The 23507-nt window shown below is 48.6% G+C and overlaps 1 protein-coding gene across 13 annotated transcripts in view; it reads left to right on the forward strand.

Moving 5' to 3' along the window:
• Nucleotides 1–209: 209 nt before the first annotated feature.
• ADGRB1 (adhesion G protein-coupled receptor B1) overlaps nucleotides 210–23507 on the forward strand; it is a 288288-nt gene continuing 264990 nt past the window's right edge. For 4 of the 13 annotated variants that reach the window (XM_054514933.1, XM_054514944.1, XM_054514945.1 and 1 more), the window contains exon 1: nucleotides 212–1255. The gene's annotated coding sequence lies outside the window, so the exon portion shown is untranslated. Of the gene's footprint in view, nucleotides 1256–23507 lie in introns of all 13 variants that reach the window. The other 9 variants (XM_036404287.2, XM_054514939.1, XM_054514950.1 and 6 more) reach the window with 5 other exon arrangements.

A 23507-nucleotide genomic window follows, 5' to 3' on the forward strand; every position in this document is an offset into this window, starting at 1 on the left:
CCCCAGCACCCCCCTCTCCCTGCCGGTACCCAGGCAGCGGCACCAGCATCTCTGCGCATCCCTCTGCGGGCGAGCGGCACCTCTCCGTGCTGAGCCTCCGCAGGTTTTTGGGGGAGCGGGGCGGGGAGACGAGAGGGGGGGGAAGCAGAAGCCTCGCCATCCTCACCACCACCATCCCGGCTCCCTCTTCACCTCCTGGCTCCCCGCTTAGGGCTAAGCTGTCCCGAGGAGGCTGCGCTGCTGCTGAGCCGCCAGCGCGCTCCGGCTTGTCGCTGGCTCCTCTGTTCCATCCATCCATCCATCCATCCATCCATCCATCCATCCATCCATCCATCCATCCATCCATCCATCCATCCTCTCCTGCTGTAGGCTAGCGGAGCATGCCCGATGCGATACCGTGTCAGTTCGGGTCCTCGCCTATAGCTGCCTGTTTTACAAAGCTCCGATCCGTGCGTGTGCGTGTGTATGTGTGTGTGCATTTCATCCCTCCCTCCTATCCCTCCCTCCCTCCCTCTCTCTCTCTCTCTCTCTCTCTCACTCTAATGTGTGATCTGGAAAGCTTATAAAAGCCTGATGTAATCCTTAATGCAGCCCCTGGCTACAAAGACTGGATCTAGTTTCAGAGAGAGAGAGATTCAGAAGCAGAATTTTAAAAAAATAAATAAATAAATTTAAGAGGAAAAAAAAAAAGTGTGGGGGGAGAAGAGAGAGAAAGAAGGAAAAGCAGACGAGTGGATTTTAAACAAACATATCTTCCTGAAGAAGACCATTCTTGCTCCTCGCTGCTGGGAAAGCTACTCTGAACCCTGCTGTATATTTTTTTTTTCCAAAGGAGAAGACTTGATTGTCTGCTTGGATCTAATGATTTACTGGCTTTTAACTGCGTTTTTCCCCTCTCCTAAGGATTCCTCAAAAAACGGCTTAATTATTTTCAGCTTTTCTCTTCTACCTGCCTGTCTGCAGAGACACCAAAGGTTCTCCCTTCCTCTCCCTCCCCACCCCCATTTCTTTTAGGATTTTTCCCCCTTTTCCATTTAATAGATACATATATATATATATATATATAAATGTGTATGTATATATGTATGTAGAGGCAAGAGTGGAGGAAGCAGAGGGGGAGAGAGAGCTCTGCCATCCTTTTGGACTTCACGCGCTGCCCAATGTTGGGCTGGTTACCCCTGGATATGTTGCTGGTTTCCATTTGGAATTTGACGAAGGGAAGGAGGAGGATATAAAACCTGGGGAGCTCGGCAAGGTAAGGGGCTCCCGGCCACCCTTCCTTCTTCCACGGAGGGGAGGGAAAAGGGGGAACGCGACTTCTCCGGCTGCGCTTTGCCTGGAGAGCAGGGGGGTCTGAATCCTTCCCCGGGGGAGACGGCGATGGGGGCAGCGGTGGGAACCCACTCCTCTCCTTTTGCCCCTGGAAACAGCACCCGGAGGATGTTTCCGTCCCTTTCACTCCGCAATTTGGACTGATAAGAGCGTAATCATTCCCTGACACGGGAAGTTTTAACTTTTGTGCATGCGGGTCCTGTGGGCAAACATCAAGCACCGGTGGAAAATATTGACTGTCTGCAGGATGCGGAGGGGGGAATGCAGACGTGTCCCGGGGAAGGGAGATGGGGACGGGGTTTTCTGAGGGGATAGAAGGCAGCCAGGCGAGGGAAGAGGAGCGGGGGATCGCGACAGGAGAGCTGCAGAGCCAGCCGGGGCTGAACTGCAAAGTGCTGCGAAGCCGCGGCGCCTTCGCGGGCAGCCCTGGGGTCCCGGACTCCTCAGCCCGCAATGTTGGCAAACAAAGTCCCGGAAGGACAGACAGCTGCCTGCCCCGGGCATGAATCTGCCCTCATGGCAGCTTCCTGCCTTCCCCCTTTTCCTCGGGGTGGTGGGGGGCTCCCTTCTTGCTTCGCTGATTGTGTGGCACCTACCCAGGGCTGGAGGAGGCGATGAGCTCCTCATGTGCCCCCCCAAAATTGCCATTTCTCAGCACTTGGCTACACAGCGGGGGTGAAAATTAACCTTTAGCCTCTGTAAAGCTCCGAGTGTGGCACAGACACACAGACACACACACGCTGCTCCCGGCGCTGTGCTCCTGGGGGATGCTGGCACCCAGGCACGGCTTTGCCTTTCTTTAGGGAGGGGGGGAGAGCGGGTGGAGAGAGAAGGAGTCTCCATCAGGGATGCGTAATTACAAAGCATCTTGTTCTGAATCACCCTGTGTGGGAATGAACCGCAAAATTTGTCTCTCCCTCTTCCCCCACCGCCCCCTTGCCTTTCACGGCCTGACATTCGCTGATGGAGGGTGGCTGTTGATGCATCTTCAGACTTTCACGGAGAGGTGTTTCAGCCATGGCTCTGCCAAGGCTGCGAGGAAAAGGGGAAAAGAGGGATCGAAGGGGATCAGGTGGAGGTTTCAAAGGGACTTCTCAGTCCTGGCTGAGAGCAGGCACCGGTTCCCGAATCGAAGGCACGGGGCTTGCAGATGAACTCTGCCAGGTACCTTCGGCTGTGACTCACACTCGTGTCCCTGATCCTGCCCTGGCCAGGCAAACAACCCCCGTGAATCAGCGGCACGGAGAGGAGCGGGGAGGGAGGGGAGCATCAAGGCAAGGTCAAAGGGATGGAGGGCACAAAGACACCCCCCTTCCATCCCCGACCGCCCCATCCCTTTGGAGCCAGGGCTCTCCGACCAACCCAGCTCCAGCACTGGGTCTGCCGAGTTGCCAGGGCCAGCTGACAGCTGATGGCTGAGGGAGGAGGAAGAGGAGGAGGGGAGGAAGGGGGCTGAGGAAGAGCGGAGCTACTTTGACAGATGCCCAAAGCTGCGTGCGCGGCAGAGTGAAAATCGCAGCGCCTCGAAAGCCTCGCTGGGAGGGAGCCAGGGCTGCTCGGGGTGCAGGGGGCACCTCCCCAGCCCCGAGACCTGTTGATCACTTCAGGTTTCCTCTCACCTGGCCAGGCAGAGCCTGAGGAAAGCCAGGGGGGCTGAGCCCCCCGGGCACTCCGAGGAGTTGCCTGGTGACCTCCGTGGTGTAGCGGGGAGGGCTCTATATTAATGATGATGACTCTGCTTTGGCTGGTGCTGAAATATCTGTATTATCTATTATCAGCTGGGAGACCAGGCTGGAGGCTTCGCAGGGCTGGGATCTCATCCAAAGTCCGGGCTGCTAAAGGAAACAAACAACTCCCCATGCATATTAAGTAGATCCTTAATTAATTAATGACTCATTAACCTGGGTCCCACAGTCTTTCCTGTACCCAAGACCTCGCTGAGGAAGAGGAAGGAGGTGGCAGGGCAGTGCTGGGGAGGTTTTTGCCTTGGGAGGGTGCTGAGGAATTGCACCAGCTCAGCCAAGCCGTGCTGCCAGGGGACGGGGTGGCCACGGGGCTGAGACAGGCAGGGGACAAAGGAGAGGGCTGAGCAGACAGGACATCCTGCCTGATGGGTCTCGGAGGGGCACAGGGCTGCTGGGGTTTGGGAAACCCAGGGGACCTCCATAAACCGCTCTGGGTGTTACAGAGGGGTCAGGGTGCAGCATCACTCCTGCTGTGGAGGATGAAGGGGAAAACCAGAAAGAAACTGGCAGAAGGCGCAGCAAGGGCAGGAGCAGGGCTCCCGGCCCTTTTCGTAGCACTTGGGATGGTGTTGCAGAGCCCTGGGTGCAGGGAGAGGGGCTTGGAGTCCCCAGAATTGACCAGTGGAGGTGTTCAGGCTCAGGGAAGGGCTGGCTGCAAAGCAGAGGGGATTTCTATTAATGACTGTAACCCCTTCTCCTTACATGAGGGAAAATGAGGCAGGGACCGGGTGCCAGACCCCATACCCGGGGTGGGAACTGCGTGTGTGTGTGTGGGAGTCGGGGGAGACATCCTGAACCCCCATCACACCCCAAGGAGCAGCCAAAAGCAGCCACCACAGCCGGGGGACCACCCTGCATCCCATCCTCTGCCACCCCGGCAAGACCTGCACCACCCTGTGCCCCGCAGGCACCCAGAGGTGCTCTGGGACACCCCCACAACCCTTCCCTGCCTCACAGCACCCCACAAGCCCCTCTTACAACCACCCCAAACTTACCGAACCCCCCCAACCACACATCCCCACTCCATCCTTCTCACAGCATCGCGACCATCCCCGCTGCAACCCCGCGCCGGGAGTGGTTGGGAAAAGGCTTCGGGCATCTCCACCTAATGCCAGGGTTCCCCCTCAGCCTCCCCCATCCCCAAGGCGGCAGCGGGAGCGGGGGGGCTGCCGGGGGCGGCCGGGGCTTGCGGTGAGCGGCGGGGAGGTGGCGCTCGCCGCCCGGCTATCGCCGCTCGCCACCCCCGGAGCGCTCGGATGCTCGGCACAGCCCGCGGAGCGATGCTCTCCGCTATCCCCCCCCGCCCCGGCTAAAAAAATATATAAATAAATAAATAAAAACCAACCCACCCGCATATCTGGGGCTCGCAAGAAGCGCTGGCTCCCACCCCGCACCCGAAACGCGAAACCCATGGGGTTTCTTTCCCGCTCTCCAGCATAGCCTTCGCGTTGAGTTTTTGCTCCCCCCTCTCCCCACGTTTCTTTTTATAAAACATGCCCTCCCGCACGTTTTATCCCCCCTCCTCACCTCTTCTCCCCCAATTTCTGTATCCTTGTGAAAGTGGAGGCTCCCACCGGCTCTCCACGCGAGTGGAAGCGCTGCTGAGCGCAGCTCTGTTACGTTACTCCCATGCCCAGAATTGAGGGGGGCTCGGAGCCAGCCCCCAGCTCCAAGGGGACTCCACACCATCCCTCACTCCCTGCAAGTGGGAGAAAGGGATGCCCGAGCACTTTGCTCCCGGGAATCCACCCGTGGTGTGGTCCAGCAGGGATGGTGCCCCATGCTCGAGGGGGAGATGGCAGAGGGGTTTCCCGCAGTGTGGCTGCAGGTGGCTCTTCTTTCCCAGTTTTTTTTTTTTTTTTTGGGGGGGGGGGAAGGGAGAAAGGGGAAGCATTGTGCTCACAGATCCAGCCTCACCCCCTCTCGTTGCTCAAGTGCAGCAGGCAGGAAATCCTCTGTCATCGATACCTGTTGCAGGGTATCAGCTTGGCTCATTAATTAGCTCCAGGAAAACCTGTGCTGGTAAACAAATGACTCAAACCTTTTCTCCGGGGCCTGATCCCAGGCTTGTGGAATGCTGGTCCCCACCTTTCTAGGAGAGGTGCAAAGAGAGAGGAGTGTTTTCCTCAAGATGGATGACAGGCTGGCTCTGGAACCAGCTTGCCTCCTCCTCTTGGAGAAAATTCACATCCCCAGGCGAGCCTCCAAAGGGAAGGGAGTTGGCACCTGGCCTAGAGGTTTGCAGGAGGGTCCTGCTCAGTCACAGCATGGACTGGAATGGCTAAAATGTGGCTGCAGACAAAACCCAGGGGTCCCCATCAGATCCCAGTGTTCACCATTCACAGGATGCTCCTGAGTTCTTCTCATGGCTCCTTCTCTAAATTCCCTGGGTTCTCTGCTTGCCTGGAGTTTGCAGGGATAAAAAAGGGCAGGAGGGTGATGCTTGTGTTCAGGGGAAACTTGGCTAAGAGTTAAATGTTGATGGGGGTTGATGTCCATCCATAAATTTGGGTGGGGATTTGGGGCTCTGAAGCAGAGGAAGAAAAGGACTGGTGCACAGTTCCCAACGTGGGGACAGAGGTCTCCTTCTTGGCATCTCATCTGCCTTGAACCACATCTCTGCCAGGGAAAACAGCATTTGAATGTCCATCTGTGCTGGAGAGGCAGGGCTCCTTTTGACTTGAAATGCACTGCTTTCCTTTAGATCAAATATTAGGAAGAAATTCTTTATTGTCAAAGAGTTGAGGTACTGACACAGGTTGCCCAGAGAAGCTGTGGCTGCCCCATCCCTGGAAATGCCCAACGCTGGACAGGGCTTGGAGCAACCTGGGGCAGTGGAAGTTGTCTCTGACAGGCAGGGGGGTGGAATGAGATGATCTTTAAGGTGTCTTCCAATCCAAACCATTCTGTGATTTTATGATTTATGCATGGCCCCATCAGATGCCAAATCCACAGGAGACCAGCCCTCTAAGTCCCAAACCACCATGGCAGGGAGCCGTGGCAATCCTCATCTCCCCAAGTCAGGACCATCACAGATGTCACCCCAGTCTCCAGCATCCCAGTGTTGGAGGTCCCACCTGCCCTGTACCCTTCCCTAATGCTCCTGCTGCCAAAAAGGCAATTCTTCCACTCCATCCCTGGCCCATTACTGGGGGCATTTTATTCAGACCTAAGGAACCATCAACTGGAAGCCAAACTTCTCTCTTGGAGAGCAATCTGGCAGGGCAGCCCACAGGGGGAGTGTAATTCCCTTTCCCTTCCATGCACTTCGTGTGATATTTGGCTCTCTAATGTGGTTTGCAGCATGCTGAGGCTACAAAGCACAACAATAAAATAAAAAATAAATAAAGAAAGAAAAGGAAAATGAGCAGTAAATGAAGTCCCTTCAGAACATCCATTTGTCGTCACATCTCGAGTTCAGAATTTCCTCGCGGTGCCTCTTGGAGCGAGGGTTTTGTATTAGTCTGATTATGCTGAGATAATCTGTCATGTTGCTCCAGGAAGCTCTGAGGGAAGAGGACAAAAAAAAGAAAGGAAAAAAAAAAAGGAAAGGAAAGATAATATTTTAAATCAGAGGGCTGCTAGATTGGTGACTCTGTCTGGCAGACACACATCACTGCCCCCTTTATGAAAATTTTAATTGGTTACCTCTGTCAGAGAAAATGAGAGATTTGCTGATTTTAATTTGTTGGAGAGAATCACTCCCTGCCAATGTTATCAAAATTAAACCGGAGATGGTTTCTTACTTTCCTTCTCCTACTCCCTCTGCATTTTCTTCTGAAATATCCCTCCATAAAAGATTGATTAAGGAGTGACCAGATGATGACAAACGAGCTGTTGAAGTGGCAAACTCTGCCCTGCCCTGCTTGGTGTCATGCCTTATCCCTGGGACAGGGAGGGTCAGGGAGAGCAAATGGCATCTGGAGGAAGAATGGGCAGAGACCTAGTAAGGAAATACAGATATTTCTGGGGAGGGGTAAAAACTGGAACAGATGGGTGTCACCTCATGTGGTGCACTGTATGTTGGCTGAAATGAGTGAATGAAACAAGAAATATAAAATACATAAATTCCTCCTTGAAGTGTTTCAAGTACCATTGTGGTTTTAGCTTGGTGATTTGCTCCAGGTAGAGCTGCTGTTTGCTGGCTTGACGTGGGCTGGGAGCAGGACAGAGGAATCCTGCATGTGTTTGGGGGCACCATTTCATGCCTGCCACGTGCAGGTACTGGTACTTATTGTTGCCAGCTCTTTTTCTGAACACTGAGCTTTGGTCAGAGGCAGGTCTTGTGATACCTCCTGCCATGATTTCAGCACTCCCACCTGCAGGCTCACCTTGTCAGCTGCCTGTTTCCAGGCTGGCTTTGCTAGATGGAGATGTTCCCTCAATTTTTTGAGCTCAGCTGGCCTATAACAAAGTCCTTGCTGTTTGCAAAATGGCTCTTTTCTTCCTCCCCTCTGTCAGCTATTAGGAATATCCCATTCCTGGCAGACGTGCCCTATTCCATATTCATTGAGAATTAGCACAGCTCTCTCTGTCTCAATGTTTTTGGGATAGGGGTCATCATGATATCCTGTTAGAATAGATTTGGAGCTGAAAGCTTTGTCTCTGTCCCATCTGTGCTCCTGTCTCCCTGGGGATGATCCTGCAAGCCAACACCTCCACAAACTGCTGAAGTTTGGGATGCCCAGCACCAAACCCCTGTGGCTGATTTTAAAAGCTGCTGCAGTTCAATTCTCCCTGTGGGCCAAGGACACCCTCACAGGGCTGATCTCAGCCCCTGCCAAACCACGTGGCTCAGGGCACACTTAATTAAGACTTTGGTCTTTCTGCAGGTTGGTGTTTTCTCATTTGTGAAATGGGGAAGCCTGGCTTCCTCCTTCCCTGTGTGGCTCCGTGCCAGCTCTGTGTCCAGCTGGATGTGGTCAAGCCACATTTCCTCTGGGATCCTGAGGTGAAGGGCACCAGCTGAGCACCAGGGATGATTTATTCTTCTTGTGCCTTGACTGTGAGCACATGTCCACCCTCAAACATTCCTCCAGAGCCGTCTTTTCTTGTCCTTTCTCAGTCCCTGATTTCTTGAGCTCCTTCTATAACTGAAGCAGGCAATTCTCCCACACCTGCCTTGGATTTCCTCTGGATTAAGCACCTCCTTTTCCAGGAGTACCTCATGGAACACTGCAAAATGCTCCTTTGTATAGTCCAGCCCACTTGGATACTCCAATCAATCAAGGAGTCAGGCTTTATGCTGGATGTTGTTGAGCAGCAATGTAACAATGGAGATCTCCTCCAAACAAATATCTGCTGGTTCCTGCAAATGAAAGTCGATACACCTTCACAAGGAAATCTGTCCCAGTGGGGTCTTTTGTATCGAAAGCCCTGTTGGTAGATTTATTCATTGTGCAGGGCCCTTCCCTTAACAAGTCAGTTATTCATTGGCCGTTGCTCCAGGGCGTGTGGAATTTATGGTCTTAGTCCTGTAATCAGATATTTTGTTATAGAGGGCTTTGCCACCATGAAAGGGCTGGATAAATCAGTATGCAGCAGAAATTGATCCTCTCCCAGGCTATTTCTGGATTCAGCTCCTGCTCTAAGAGTGCTTTCTCCCTTCTGGAACCAAAGCCTTTGCATGTTTGCACTGTGGTCAGGTCTACCAAAGGTCTGCTTTAGTGCCTGTGTACAGACAGACACACACACACACACTTAGCTCTGCTTCCTGGGCCTGATTTTTGTTCTGAGATACTTGAGGTCCATGCTGCTGCCATTTCCCAGCCAGAAAAAAAAATTCTCCATCACCTGACTTAAACATCTGCAGGTTGGAAAGAATTGCTTGAAAAGGCTTTAATCAAGTCCTAGGAAAGAAAGGGAAATCTGATTTTGAGTATCTGCATTGGTGCCTTAAGTACTAGAGAGCTTGGCCTGCTAATCTCCACTTCTCAGATGTTGTTACACAATCTGATCAGCTCTATTGAGCTGAAACAAGGGTTAATTGCTAACAAAATGCTCCACACCTTCCTGCATACAAGGAAAGGGGCAAGGGTGAGCCCCTTGCTTTTTGGAGCTTAGTGCAATCTCACCATGTGCAGCTGATGGTGAGGGAATTTGACTCTTGTATGTGCCCCAGGAATATCTGTCTGTGAAGGTAAAATTACAGCAGAGCCTCTGATTTTTATGGCAGAAATCAGGGATGGGAGGAGAGGAAAAATCTCTGTAACCTAGCAGCCTGTACAGCTGCTGCCTCCCAGGTCGTGGGTGATGTTAAATGTTTAAATGTCAATGAACCTCCCCCCTGAGCAGGGCTGAACTCTCTTGGCACTTACACTGGGGATGGAGCTTGGCAGTGCTGTGGTTCCTCAGTGGTCAGACACTGCCTTGCAAATGTTCCCCAAGGCACAGCATCTTTCTAGGGAAACTCTGATGGCTCCAGGGGTGAGTTTTGGTTTAAGGAGAGTCTGTGAAAAAAGACATTCCTTGCTTGGTCCGCTCTGGTGAATGCAGCCCAAAGGAGGGTCAAACTGTGATAAGGAGTGTGTGAATTATGTCCACCTGTGGGAAGACAAACCCTGAGGAGGTCTGGGGGTGTCTGAGCTGCCCACATCTCAGCAGAATCACAGAATGCCCTGTGTTGGAAGGAAACCACGAGGACCATCAAGTCCAGCTCCTAGACCTGCACAGAACAGCACCAAGAATCCCCCCTGTTCCCGAGAGTGTTGTCCAAACTAGAACTCTGGCATGCTGTGACCACTTCTCTGAGGAACCTGTTCTGGTTCCTGACAACCCTCTGGATGAAAAACCTCTTCCCTGTTCCAATCTAAACCTGTCCTGACACAGCCCCAAGCTTTTTCATCAGATCCCATCACTAGGTACAGCATTGCCCTTCCAATCACGCATTTTACCACCTCCAGGTCAGCCATGAGGGCAAGTGAAGAAATAACCAGACAGCGAATTAATGTTCACTGCATGTTCTAAATGCTTTAAAAAATGGCATGAACAATGTTAAATATTTCCTGTCCTGTGTCACTCACTGGGTCCTGCCAGCTCAGGGTTTTCAGATATGTTACCAGGGATAGCAATGCTGTCAGGACTTTCAGAGTCTCCAGATGGAGATGATGCTACAACCAGCAGGAGAGCTGGTGACAGGCAGAAGAGCAGCAGAGCTGGGAGGGCAGGGGGAAAGCTGGGAGAGATCCCAGAAAAATGCCAGTTGGCTGGGGGATCCAGTTAAGTGGGATGAGTGGAAATACCAGGAGGGCATCCTTTGCTGTGAGAGCTGACATGATTGTGGATGTACCCAAGGCATCCCTCGGGGAGCAGAAACTGTGGGAAGTGCCTGCAGGCACGGAAATGCCACTGGAAGTGACATTCTCCAGATGGGGAATCCTCAGTCTGGATATCCTCTACCAAGATCAAGGAAGATGATGAAGCAGCTTGCAGGAGGGGAATTCCAGAGACCCCTTCCACCTTCGAGCATCTGTGATTCTTGTATGTGAATATGTGGAGATGGGACACAAGTACTGCAGGTTTTGATGCCCTCACTGGACACAGATGCCCCCAGGAGCTGCCTCCTGGTGAGCAGGAGGCCTGCAGGGTATTTAAAGGTGTGCTGGGAAAAGAATTGAAAGCTGTTTTGCAGGATAAACTCCAGTGTGGGGCTGTGGGGCAGCACACTTTGGGTTGTTCTCCTCAAAAAGGAGGAAAGCTGATCGGGATTGAGGTCTGGGGGCTGAAGTCCAAGGTTTTGATTGGAAGAAAAACCTTTTGTAATGGTGTGAGCCAGGCTTACAACCCCTCAAGAAGTAGAGACTGTCCTTCCGTGTTAGGACAAAGGCCTGGTTTGATGTCCTGCTGACTTGATCTCAGTTTTCTAGACAAGGGGTTTTCAAGAATTGCCTTCTTGGCAATTCCATACCCCTGCATCTCTCTGGAGTCCTACACTGACTTTTTGGCTGGGCTGTGACCAGGGGCAATGCCACAGCATCTTTGGTCAGAAATGTGCACTCACCCTGCCCTAAAATGTGATACTTACATTCTTTTATTCACATATCACAAAATATTCATGTTTTTGTGAATATCTTCTTCTGTCCTGGGAAAAGCCTTGGCTTGTTCTGCAGTTGAGTTTTCCAGGATGTGGAAAGGAGAGATGCTCCACCAAAAGCTGCAACATCTCCTTCCTAGTTTTGTGATACTGATGGCTGGTGGGTGCCTCCCTTGCCTGGTTTGGCTTTTGGCTTGTGTAAGGAGCAATGATTTTCCCAAAAGGACCTCTAAGACCATCCTGGAATGTCCCTGACAATATCACCTGGCTGCCAACAGCATCAGATACAATATGGGACAAACTGCTGGGGGTGGGGAAGATGGTTGGTAAAGTCAGCTGTGATCCCTATCAGCCCTTTGTGTCTTTATTGGATTGGAGCTCATTTTAAAAGGCTGAGAGAACTGAACCACCTTCCTCTTCCCTGGCTCGAGCAGGCCTTAAACGTGTTTGTAGAAGATCCCACCACAATTATCCCCATTTTGCCTGGCAAGGCGAGTGAGGGACAAACGAAGCACTGATTTTTCTCAAAACTCCTTTCCCTTGCCTAGAAGAGTGGTTGGATGTAAATAGGACGTGGCTCTTCCCAATCCTGGAGCTGGGTGAGCAGCGCTCTGCTCTGACAGAGCTCAACACGACGGCCGCAAGCGCCGCGGATGCGCCACGCCAGGCACGGCGCCTTCCACGTGGGCTCAAAACCCTCCCTGCAACCTCCTGTTCTCATAAATGCAATTTATGAGCCTCAAGGTGCCCAGCAGGCAGTGGAGAGGTGGTTATTAAAACCCCAGCTTCCCACCTCAGATTACAACCCAAATGCTGTGTTTGTTTCCCACTTCACGCCGTCCCTCGGGGGTTTTCCTTTAGCGCTGAGCCCTTTTGAAGTTGTTGCTGATTACAGAGCAGGCAGTGTAATAATCTCCCTGTGGAAAGTATTTGGAGCTGGGGGGGAAGAAAATCAATCACCCCAGAGCAGGGGTCAGAACTGGGGTGGGGGATTAATGGTGCTGCCAGCCAACCCTTCCACTCAGGGGCTCATCCTGCTCTGATGGCTGCAGCTCCGTAGACAGTCAGAGAAGAGCATTTCAAAGAGGGTTTAAGCCCTGCAGATTGGCTCCCAGTCTGGAAGGTGACTTCAGTGCTGTAGTTATTCTGTCCAGTCACCCTCATCAAGCACTGGCAGCTGGAGCTCTTCTTGAACCCTGATTTTCTCAGTTTTTGTGGTGACTTGATTGGCTGTTCCCTGGCTCATCAAAGGACTGAATAATTTAAAGTTATTATGCTTTATTTCTTCCCAAATTATTGACCAACACTATCTTGTGCCTCTGCACTTTTCCTGATGAGCCTTTTTGGATTTACATCACTCGATCACTGTGTGTTGCACAACACTGAATATGAGCATGGCCAATGCAGAACTCCCAAGCACAGAGGCAGCTGCTTGGTCTGTGGCTTGAATTAGATGGAAAGTGAACCTCTGGTAGAGCTGAGGTCAACATCTGGAGGTCCTGGGATTGTGCTTCATCTCCAGCTCAGCCCTTTTCCTCTGTGAAATTCCTGGAGAGCTGTTACAATCTCTGAACTGGTTTTTTGCACCCTTTCCATCAGGAAAATTTATTTATTTATTTATTTGGACATCAGGACTCCTGCTGGTGAGTTCTTGCCCTCCAGATGTTCTTGACTAGATCCACAGCAGGTCCTGGATGTCTGCAGTATTTGGATTTTGCCAAATATTAACCATAAATAGCTTTGAAATGTGCAGCAGCACAAAGCCTGGCACTTTTGCATTGGTGTGATAGGCAGATTTGGGAGGTGGAGGGCACCATCTGCTGATTAATGGCTGTTTCCTTTTATCTCATAAACCTGTAGTGAACTATTAGCTGTAGTAACTGTTTTTCCCCTTTAAGAATAAAATCTCTAACATTTGTAAATATTCAAGGTGAGTGGATGGCAAGGAGACCTGGGTAAATACGATGCTGTTGTTGGCACCGTGGTGGCTGGTAGAGGCTCTGACTAAGGTCAGCATGGCTGTGCTCTGTAAAATCAGATTTTTTGAGACATCTTTCCTTCTTAATTCAGAAGTGGAGGTGGGTTTCAGAGTTTGTCAGAGTTTCTTTCCTTTCTGGTTAATCGTTGCAAGTACTTTGCTCTTCCAGCACCTCTCATGTGTGCAGGGGTATGAACCCTTGCAGATCTTCAATCAATGAAATATCACATCAAATGTTAATTAACAATACATGCCAGGGCTTGTTCTTTGACTCGGTGACCTGGTGCATCTCGCTGCCACAGAACAAAACTCTCACTGTCTCCCCATATGTGATTTACTCCTGATCCTAAGGTTTATTACCAATAATCCCTGTCCCATGCCGTCCCCTGGGTAGAGTTTGGTATTTCCTGGGTAGAAAATCCATGGTGGGGATGGATTCCACATAGAATCATGGAATATCCTGAGTTGAAAGGGACCCACAAGGATCATCAAGTCCAGCTCCTGTGACAGTTCATCAGATGATTCCTGAGACTGGGTTCTGTCCCTGTGCAGCCCAGCAGTTCAATTGCAGGCAAAAATGCCATTTCTATATGAAATAATGCTAATAAATAATGAGTGACCAGGAGAAAAAGAAAGGCTAAAACGAGAAGGAAGCCACTGGCATCACCGTCCAGCACAGTGGAGTGTGGCAGCTCAGATGAGTCTCCAACATAACCTTGACCATCTGGGCTGCTTTCCTGAATCCAATCTTGCTGTTTCATAGAATCACAGAATTGTTAAAATTCAAAAAGACCATCAAGATCATCAAGTCCAAATATCAGCCCAGCACTGCTACCACCAAATTCCCAATCATCCATGTCAACAGCACCACCATCACCATATTCACCATCGTCCATGTCTACACATTTCTGAGCACTCCCAGGGATGATGATCCCACCACCTGCAAATGCAGTCCATTTCAATATTTTACAACCTTTATCATGAAAAACAAAAATCCCAATATCCAAACTAAACCTAATCTAAACCTTTGATTAATGCCCATGGCTTGCAGGGCTACACCAGTCCGGTGCACACAGGAAGAGACAGCCAGGCTTGGCAGCACTTTTTTTTGTCCAAGTTTCAGTGACTTTCAGTGTCTGGGCAGGCTCTTGGCTCCTCCTTTGCACCACTTCTCAGCAGTAATGAGGTAACACACCACTGACTTCTCCGAGCATCTGTTTCATGGGGGAAGTGATTTTCCTCACTGCTGTACTGATTGGAAGTAGAACAGCCTTCAGTCCTGTGCTGTGTTCAGGGGGCACTGAGTCTCCCACAGGCTCAGAGAGCTTTTATCTACAAATGCCAACCTGTAACCCAGCAGTGGCTTCGAAACCATATTCGCTTGTGAGACAAAACCTGATAATTTCTGGCCATTCAAAAGCATTCAGGAACATCCTAAATTGTGTCCTCTGGGCTGGAATACAATGTCAAGTCTTTTGTATTTCAGATTCCCTGGTATGATTATTGGAGCAGGGGGATAGAGTCACTACATGAGCAATCAAGGACTTTCCACCCCCTTTTTCACCACCATTGGGGTGGTGAAATGCCTGGGGCATTTAGATGAACCCGAGAGCACTTTCTAATCCTCTACCCCTCTTGTGCCATATTTAGGGCTTGGTAAACTAAACAGGGATAGGACACAGATCCAAAACCTGGCCTGGTTTTGTGCAGGCTGTTTAATTTTTAGAAATGTTTTGGAACATCTTCTCAGGCAGCATTCTCTCATCCCAACACTGGTCCCAGTTCAGAGGAAAACATGGCCAGGGACTGTTCCCAGCAGGGACATGAGTCACCTTCTGGCAGGGAGAGGGGTGAAATCCTCAGCTCTTGTTGCCCTGTGCTCATTTTGAATCAAGCAGCAGCTCATGGGCTGAGCTGGGTAGAAATGCCTGTCTGGGGGCTCCTCTCTGTGCTGTAACATCCCCCTGCCACCATGCACTTTTACAGCTCCATAGATCACTGGGTAAACCCCACATTTAATTCTATGGTAAGGTCACTTTTTAGTTAAAAGGGGCAGAATGGATTTAATTTATAATCCTCTCCAACTTTATGGCTTGCATTTAGAGTTATATCTATTATGTAGTGCCAAACACGTATTATAAAAATTGATTCCCCCTTTTCTCCTCCCTAGATTTGCTGTGTCAGGCAGATTCTGATTGCCCTCCCCTTTGCTTTAAGCCAGCAGATAGACTGAGGTGGTGGATCTAAACGTCAGGGATGACATCTGAGCCTGCAAAGTGCAAGTTTATAGGGAATGGAACTGGCCCAGATCTATTCCTGGGTGTTTGGGAAGGAACACCATTTCTGCCAGCCTGTCACAATGCAGGACAGGAGGACAGAGCTGCAGTCTGCAGGGGAAAACGCAGCTCAGAGTCAGGGTGAGGTGCAAAGTGGTTAGTAGGTGACCTGGTGTTGGTGTCTTGGTGTGGGTCCTGCCATGGCCACGTGATGTGTGCACATCCCTTAAATTCAACAGCAAATTTTAGGCAAGAGACATAATGTTCAGAGGAGGTCATAGTGAAGAATTTTTTCTTTTTTATTCCAGGAAAGTCTTCAGACAGTTTTTAAGGGAGTTTTAAGGAGGGAAGAGAGGGAATGGGGTGACACCAACAGGAATTAGCCTAAATTTACCACCTGATCTTTACCTGCCGCACTTGTGTTCTGTACCCACACTTTGGCACCTTAAATAAGTTCAGTGGTGTCTTTGCAGAGCAGAGGACATCAGAGAGGGGCAGAGAAGGAAAGGCAGCAGCAGGAGTTGTTGTGATTGTTGGGAATTGTTATGAACTCCTTTGGTCAGGGCTGCTGTGTCCATCCCACAACAGCTCCGGGGATGCTGTGACTTGTGGCAGGAGTTGGGTAAAGCTTCAGAGAGGTGCCTTCCCTTTATTTAGAGGCTTCCAAGAGGTGATGAATGGAGCACTTAGAGGGAGATTTGAGCCTCAGTCAGGGCTCTGACAGGAATGGGAGCATCCTAGATCACAGTCCATTCTCTGGGAGGGCAGCAAGGCGGGGATCTGCCTCCCTCTCTTGCAGCTGCATTCCTGTGGCAACATTTTTCTATCTCTGTGATTAAGTTGTGCTCATAAAATCCTTACCAAACCCCCCAGACAAGCTGTTAACTGCCCTTTAAAGCTGAGCTGGGGAGAAATGAGCCACATTTGCCTACACACAGCCCTGGCCATGCTTGATTGAGAGACTGCAGTAAAACCCGAGCTATAAATAAAACACATGTGCCTGTGTCCACAACAGTGTTCTCCTGAGAAGATGCCATTTGCTTCAGGACTTCAGTGAAATAGCCATATTTTCAGCCTCCATTTATATTAATGAGTGGATTTTTTAAAACTGTGGGACTTTTTTTGGATGTTGCTTTTTGTTTGGTTATATATTTTTTAATTTCTTTCCTTTGTAGCAATAAGAATAAGGCAACAAAGGAGAGTCAGGGACATGAAGAAGGTGGCAAGGGACAAAAAGGACCAAAATACCTTCTAGTGGTGAGGGACAAGCACCACTTGGTTGGGATGCCAGGGATGAAGAAAGATCCCTCATTCCTTGAGCAGGTTCACACTGCTGCTCCTCCTGAGGCTCTTTCCTGAAAGCCAGGCTGGGTTTAACTGGCAATAGAACAATCTTCTCTGAGTGTTCCATGGGCCTGAATGGAGAGATCTGTGGGCTCATCTTTGCTTACTGAGTAATGAAACAAAGCCAAAAGAAAAAAAAAAATTGGAAATTATAAAACAGGAGCTTGTCAAATGTTAGGTTGCTTAGTTTTGGTTTTTTTATTTTTTAGTCTTGACTATGGACGATGATCAGGCTCTCTAGTGATTCAAAAATCACACCCAGGTTTTATTTTAAGTATTACTTGTACTTGTTTTTTAATATAATCTGTCTTTCATAATCGCAGAACCTGAGAAATTTTGATCTGAATGCCAGGTACTACGAGAGTGGTGGAATGAGAATCTGAGGGCAGAGGTATGTCAGAAAGGAGCAGGAGATTACCAAACAGTAATAAGGACTGAATACAGTCTCCATGGGGAGTGAAGGATTTGCCTCTGCATCTTTTCTTTCGGTCTCCAAGGAGCTCTGTCTCTGGAACAGCAGCATCTCAGGAACTGAAAGCAGCAGTTCACAGGGAATGAAGGTCTCTCTGGCACTGGAGCCACATTTATCAGCATCCTGGCTGAAAAAGTCATGTAATTTAGCTTCATTGTGCATGTGAAGATTGGAAACCTGATTTTTTTTTTTTTTTACTTAAATTTGCCCAAAATTAGACAATGCAAATGAACTGGTTTTGGACTTGGAGGTGAGATTTAAACATGGCATAGAGGTTGAGTCACACCTGTGGAAAGAAAAATCCTAAAGAACCTTGTGCCTCTGCTGTAAATAAGTGGGTTAATATTTAGGCTTGATGATCTTTTCTAAACTCAATGATTCTGTGATTCCAAATATGCTCATGGCACCTGTGATGGGGACAGTAATGACTGCAGGAGGAGTGTGAGGGTGAAATTGAGACGGAGAGACTTCATGGGATAATAAAAACAGGAAAAGGTCAGGGGCCACTGTGCTCAGAGTGATCATTTCATCATTTGGTTCAGATTTGCCCATTTGCAAAGATTTCTGCCACGTTAAAAGGGGAAGGAGATGGTTCATCATTGGTTTCTTTCATCTCTCCTGGAATGTTCAGCTTGACATGGAGAGAAAAGCCAGGCAGGAGGGGGAAAGTTTTCTGTCCCCATTTCCGCGGTGTTCAACACCCCCCAGAGGATTTAGCAGGAGATTGTGACTCAAAGGAGGAGGAGAAAACTCATTCAGGGAAGAGAAGAATCACAGAATGGATCATTCTTCAGTGAGAAGATCTGTTGGGCTTGGACAGAGTAGTTTAAAAGTGTCCCAGCTTTTATCATCATTCCGTATCTTATCAGGAGGGGGCTGCTCCTTGGAATTTTCCCTGGACTCCTAAAATCTCTGTATCCTTGAGGATAAGGCATTAGAGGTGGAGGACCTTAAATTAAAAATGAGCAGAGAAATGGAAGGAGTCTCTGCTGCCTGCAGAAGGTCATCAGTCAGACTGCAGGCTGTCACCTGAGTCCTTGAGCCATGGGAGACTTTGATGTAAGGTTGGAGCAGAAAACTTTCACTTGGTTGCTGATGAGTCACCAAACACCTGAGAGGAAACAGAGGAAGCATCTCGGGTGGAGAACCACAACAAAGCAAAGCCCCTGTCCTGTCCAGCTCTATAGGTGGGAGCTGCAGAGGGGCGAAGTTTCCACCTTTCTGCATTAAATACAGAAGGACAGAACTGGAAAGCCACTTCCAAAAGGCTTCCCTAATGAAATCCACCTCAACATTAGCAGGGAGATTTCCTTCTTAATCATACATGATTGACTGTCCGGAACAATAATTGTTCTGGTAGCTAAAATCTCAACCCAGGTATACTTTTTTTGCCAAATCAAGCCTGTCTATTCTCAAAGCATCACCGCCCTTTAATCTGAAGTTTTTTTTAAATTCCTCTGGTGCTTCCTTTTCAGAGCTTTAATTACAGCATTTTAATTTTCTCTTCATTTTCCTTTTGCAAAGCCAAGTGCACCAGTATCTTGTGGCAAGTCTGGCCATCTTAGTGATCATTCCTTGCAACCCTGTCTCACTGTGAATTCATGTTACTTGAAGCCGAGCACAAAAATGGATCTAATATTTTAGACATGGTCAAAGACAGTGTCTTCCTAATATCTGGAAAACCTGGCAATATTGCCCCTCACTGTGTCCTAGATTGATACATTGTCTTTTTCACAGCGTGTTATTTGTTTTTACCCAATCTCTGTCTTTACCTTCTGCCGGTTTTTTTCTGCTCTGCTGAAATCACTTTACTCTTTTTCAGCTTTTAGCTTAGGAATGTCCTCATTACCCAAATGTGACAGAGTTATTTTCACGTCACACCTGGGGGAAACTAAGGCAGAGGCAAAAAAAAAAAAAATGACCTGACCTTCAGGGAGGAGGTGGCAAAGCTTTGCCAAAAGCAAGGAGATGGTGATTCCTTGGACACCAGGCTGCTGTTGGCATCAGGGCTTTGTCCTGCCCCGATGAAGTCGAGGTTCCAATGCCTCCCCGTGGACACAGGCTGCCTCTTGCAGGCAGGAATTCTCATGAGGAGCCCGGTTGTTTTCCCTGCATCCCCCCCTCCCTCCTTCGCCGGGACGAGGATGAATGGGAAGAGAGAGGCTCTGAGTGGACTCTGTTCTCCAAGCCCTGTCGCTGCTGAATTTCAAATAACTCCCCAAACAAAACCCACACAAGCAGCCCCTTGTGCTCCTCTATCTCCTCTCTCTTTGGCCTTTAGTCCCCAGGCTTGGCAGCACTGCTGCTCTTCTGTGGCTCGTCACATGCGAGGCGGGGAGGATGGGCGGCTTTGTTGCCCTTCTCTTTGCTCAGGGGTCTGAAACAACAGAGCCCTTTGCCTTGTTTGCTTTGCAGGGCCACGAGGGAGCAGGAGGAAGGAGGAGGTTGGTGTAACCCCCTGACAGGGTTTTTTGGTCGTCAGCAAGGTGAATTTGTATGTTTAGAGGAATGACTGCTCATCCTTGTCCCCTGCCTCCCTTGTGCTGGTGGGGACAGCTCTCCTCCTTGTACGGGGCAGTGGGTGCTTGGGGAGAGGAAAAGATGCTGTCCCATGCCTCAGGACAGGGAATTACTCCTGTTCCAGAAGGATTTGCCCAGCTTCAGAGATCATGGCTCAGCTTTTGCCTTCAATTCAGGTAGCAGCGAAAAGGGACAGAGGGACAAATACAGCTGGGAGCTGTGGTTTGTCCACGGTGCTGATATCCTGAGATATGTGGGATGGATGTCATTCTCCTGGCAGGGGTGAGAGTGTGGTGGAGTGGGAAGGAGAAAAACACAGCTCCTCTGATCACCTCTGCACCATTGCTCCCCAAGGCTGCTGGGACAATTGTGGAGAGAGGGCCAGGTCAATGCATGTGATCTGAGCAGGAGGATTTTAGGGTTCTCGAGATGCTGAAACTCATTTTACTCATTATCCAAGTTGGACTTGAACTCCTTCACCCTGCAGGGCAGAGAATCTCCCCAGACAGCATGGTGGGGACAGACTTATTACAGATTAGGGCAGCTCCTTCTGACCTCTCAGTTTTCAGCAAGCCAAGCCTAATAGACTGGGACAGTGTAGCATTTTCTGCCAAAAAAAAAAAAAAAAAAAAGAGAAAAAAGAAAAAAAAAAAGAAGAGGGGGGATTTAGCACTATTTCTTTATCTCTTGTGTTTTAGACCAGAAAAGGCCTCTGTGCAAAGCTCACTCAAGATGCACTGTGAGTATTTGGCAGCATATTGTGGTGTTGTTCGCTCTGCTGTGCTCAGGCACAGGTCTCCTTTCAGCCCAGCTTTCCCTGCATGAGAGGGGCAGCTCATCCTGCCAGCCCTCTTGGAGTGGGCTGACTTTAAACAGCAGGACATGACCCCTTGCTTGTGATAGGGGATATTAACTCCTGACCTAAATAGGGAAAAAGAGGCTGAAGTTTATGGAAAGCCTGTTCCACTGGTCCGAGGAAAAGCCAGATGGCTTCTGCCTGTGATCTATGGAGCAGAAAGGGAAGATCATTAATAGCCATGGATTGCCCATGAGGAGGGGGTTAAGGGGTGGTTGATGCTTTTGAAAACTCATGCGGTGGGTCAGGAGACTCTGTCTTGTGGATAAATACAAGTTTTCCTTCTGCACAGTTCATAACTTCTGCTTTTTTTAAGAGGGAAAAATGGCATCCAAGCCACTGTGGTGTTGGTCACCACTGTTGAAAGGTTCATGGGGAAAAGACACAAGCCAGGTATAACTGGGGGGGGTTTTGCTGAATTTTGGGTTAATTAAGACAGGAATTCTCAGATGAGAGTCAATGGCCTCATTCTGCCTGAGGACAACCTGAATGAACATGAATGTATCCTCTGTCTATATATATATATTCTTAAAAAACAAAAAATATTCAGGATGTTTTATAAGGATTTACATAGATTTAGTACCATCCCAGTGTTTCTCTCTAGCTGGAGGAATAATCCTGAAAAATTCCTTGAGAAAAGTGCTTAATGGGAGTTGATTTTTGCATCTGTTGCTCTGCAAATCCAACACTGATTTCCTGTGCTGAGCCACTGCCTGTGTGTGATGCTCCACTGCTTTTGCAAGGATTTGGCTTTTTCCAGTTCTACTCAATACTCTGATTTTGACAGGGAGTTCCTATTAATAAATCTTGTATATCTCCCTAAATATGGTCTCTATAGCTAAGTATATATATGGAATAGGGAACACCTCCAACTGGGAGTGGTGTGGAAGGAGTCTTTTACTGCTAGGCAACCACTTGGAATCCAAGGCTGCAAATTGTTACTCAGGCTGTGACAGCTCCTTAACCCCTGAGCTCTTCTGCTGCTGAAACTGGGAAACAAGAGGCATTTTGAAATGAAAGTGAATTTGTTTCAGTGAGAAAATTCAAATCCTTTCTGTATGTTTGTTTTCTAAATTGATTGAGAAAAAGGAGCTGATAAGGGTAGTTGTAATAATTAATAATACACATAATTTAATAGTATTAACAATACATTTTAATTGTTGTTAATTAAAACAAAACCCCAGTTAATATCCATCCTTCCTTCCTTCCTTCCTTCCTTCCTTCCTTCCTTCCTTCCTTCCTTCCTTCCTTCCTTCCTTCCTTCCTTCCGCCACTTCCTTCCGCCACTTCCTTCCGCCACTTCCTTCCTTCCGCCACTTCCTTCCGCCACTTCCTTCCGCCACTTCCTTCCTTCCGCCACTTCCTTCCTTCCGCCACTTCCTTCCGCCACTTCCTTCCTTCCGCCACTTCCTTCCTTCCGCCACTTCCTTCCGCCACTTCCTTCCGCCACTTCCTTCCGCCACTTCCTTCCTTCCACCACTTCCTTCCACCACTTCCTTCCTTCCTTCCTTCCTTCCTTCCTTCCTTCCTTCCTTCCTTCCTTCCTTCCTTCCTTCCTTCCTTCCTTCCTTCCTTCCGCCACTTCCTTCCGCCACTTCCTTCCGCCACTTCCTTCCGCCACTTCCTTCCGCCACTTCCTTCCTTCCTTCCTTCCTTCCGCCACTTCCTTCCTTCCTTCCTTCCTTCCGCCACTTCCTTCCTTCCGCCACTTCCTTACGCCACTTCCTTCTGCCACTTTCTTCTTTTTTTCCCTCCCTCCCTCCCTCCCTCCCTCCCTCCCTCCCTCCCTTCTTCCCTCCCTTCTTTTCCCTAAATCCATTACTAAAAGATTTTTAAATTTTTGTGAACCATTTTTTCATTCAGAGCACGTTATCTCAGAACTAATTTTCAGCCAGTGATTTTTGCCAAACTCTCTTTGCCTGTCAGATATTAATGATCCCTTCACTTGAATTCTATACCAAATTATATTTGATAAAATATAGATTGTGAATCACGATCATTTCACTCATAAAGTGGTTCAAGCAAGTCCACATATAACAAGTACAGGAAGTTTTCCAAGATTCTTTAAAAAATTAGATATGTTAGTTATATAATAATCCTTCCAGATACAGATTTTGGGATTTTTGAAATCTTGTTTCAGATTGGGGTTTATTATTGGGGCTTATTTATTGGGGCTTATTTCAGATTGCACATATTTCTTCACCTATTTCAATATGCATACATTTAATTCTGTCCCTATTGTGAGTAGGTGACCAGAAAAAAGAGTGCTGAAAAGTTGATAATAAATAAGGCATTTTTTCACAATATCCCAGGGCCTGGAGAAGCTCTCTATGAAGAAGGAAAATAAGAGGCAGTAAAATACTCTTACAGATTCTGTTGCCTGCTCCTCCTTCTCCCTCCAGCCCAGGTCCACCAGATTTATGAAATCTGATGATTCTCCATCTGTAGAAGGAATTTGCTAAGAAAAAAATATCAGATGGCGGTAAGAGGAGATTGTCTTAGATAATAAGGAATTGGAAGATTTACAAAGCATGGTAAAGGCTGCATGAGAATCCAATTCTGAAAATGGGATACTAAAAGAAAAATGCTGATTTTTTAAAATATTAAAATAAAGGATGCAGAGCTGCTGAATTGCAACAGCATTTTCAGATTACTGCACTTTTGATCTTTTCCTTACCTGGAAAAAGAGATTCTCTTTCCCTACTGTGGCTTTTCTATTACCTAAATCACAAAGATTAAAAACCTGCTGCTTTCAGCCTAAACAGCCTTAGTGCCATCCCAAACAGCCGGAATGTGTGAGGATTAAAAGCTCTGCTGAAAGGTTACTTACACTGCTAATTACTATTTGTCATTAATGGCCAATCAGAGTGTGAAGAATGACTTTGTGTCTTTTTCTCCCATGACCTGTGTGAGTGAGTCCCACTGGCTCTTTACTCCCATGAAAGATTTTCC

Source organism: Molothrus ater, chromosome 1, assembly GCF_012460135.2.
Source record: "Molothrus ater isolate BHLD 08-10-18 breed brown headed cowbird chromosome 1, BPBGC_Mater_1.1, whole genome shotgun sequence".
In the NCBI taxonomy this organism is placed as follows: Eukaryota; Metazoa; Chordata; class Aves; order Passeriformes; family Icteridae; genus Molothrus; species Molothrus ater.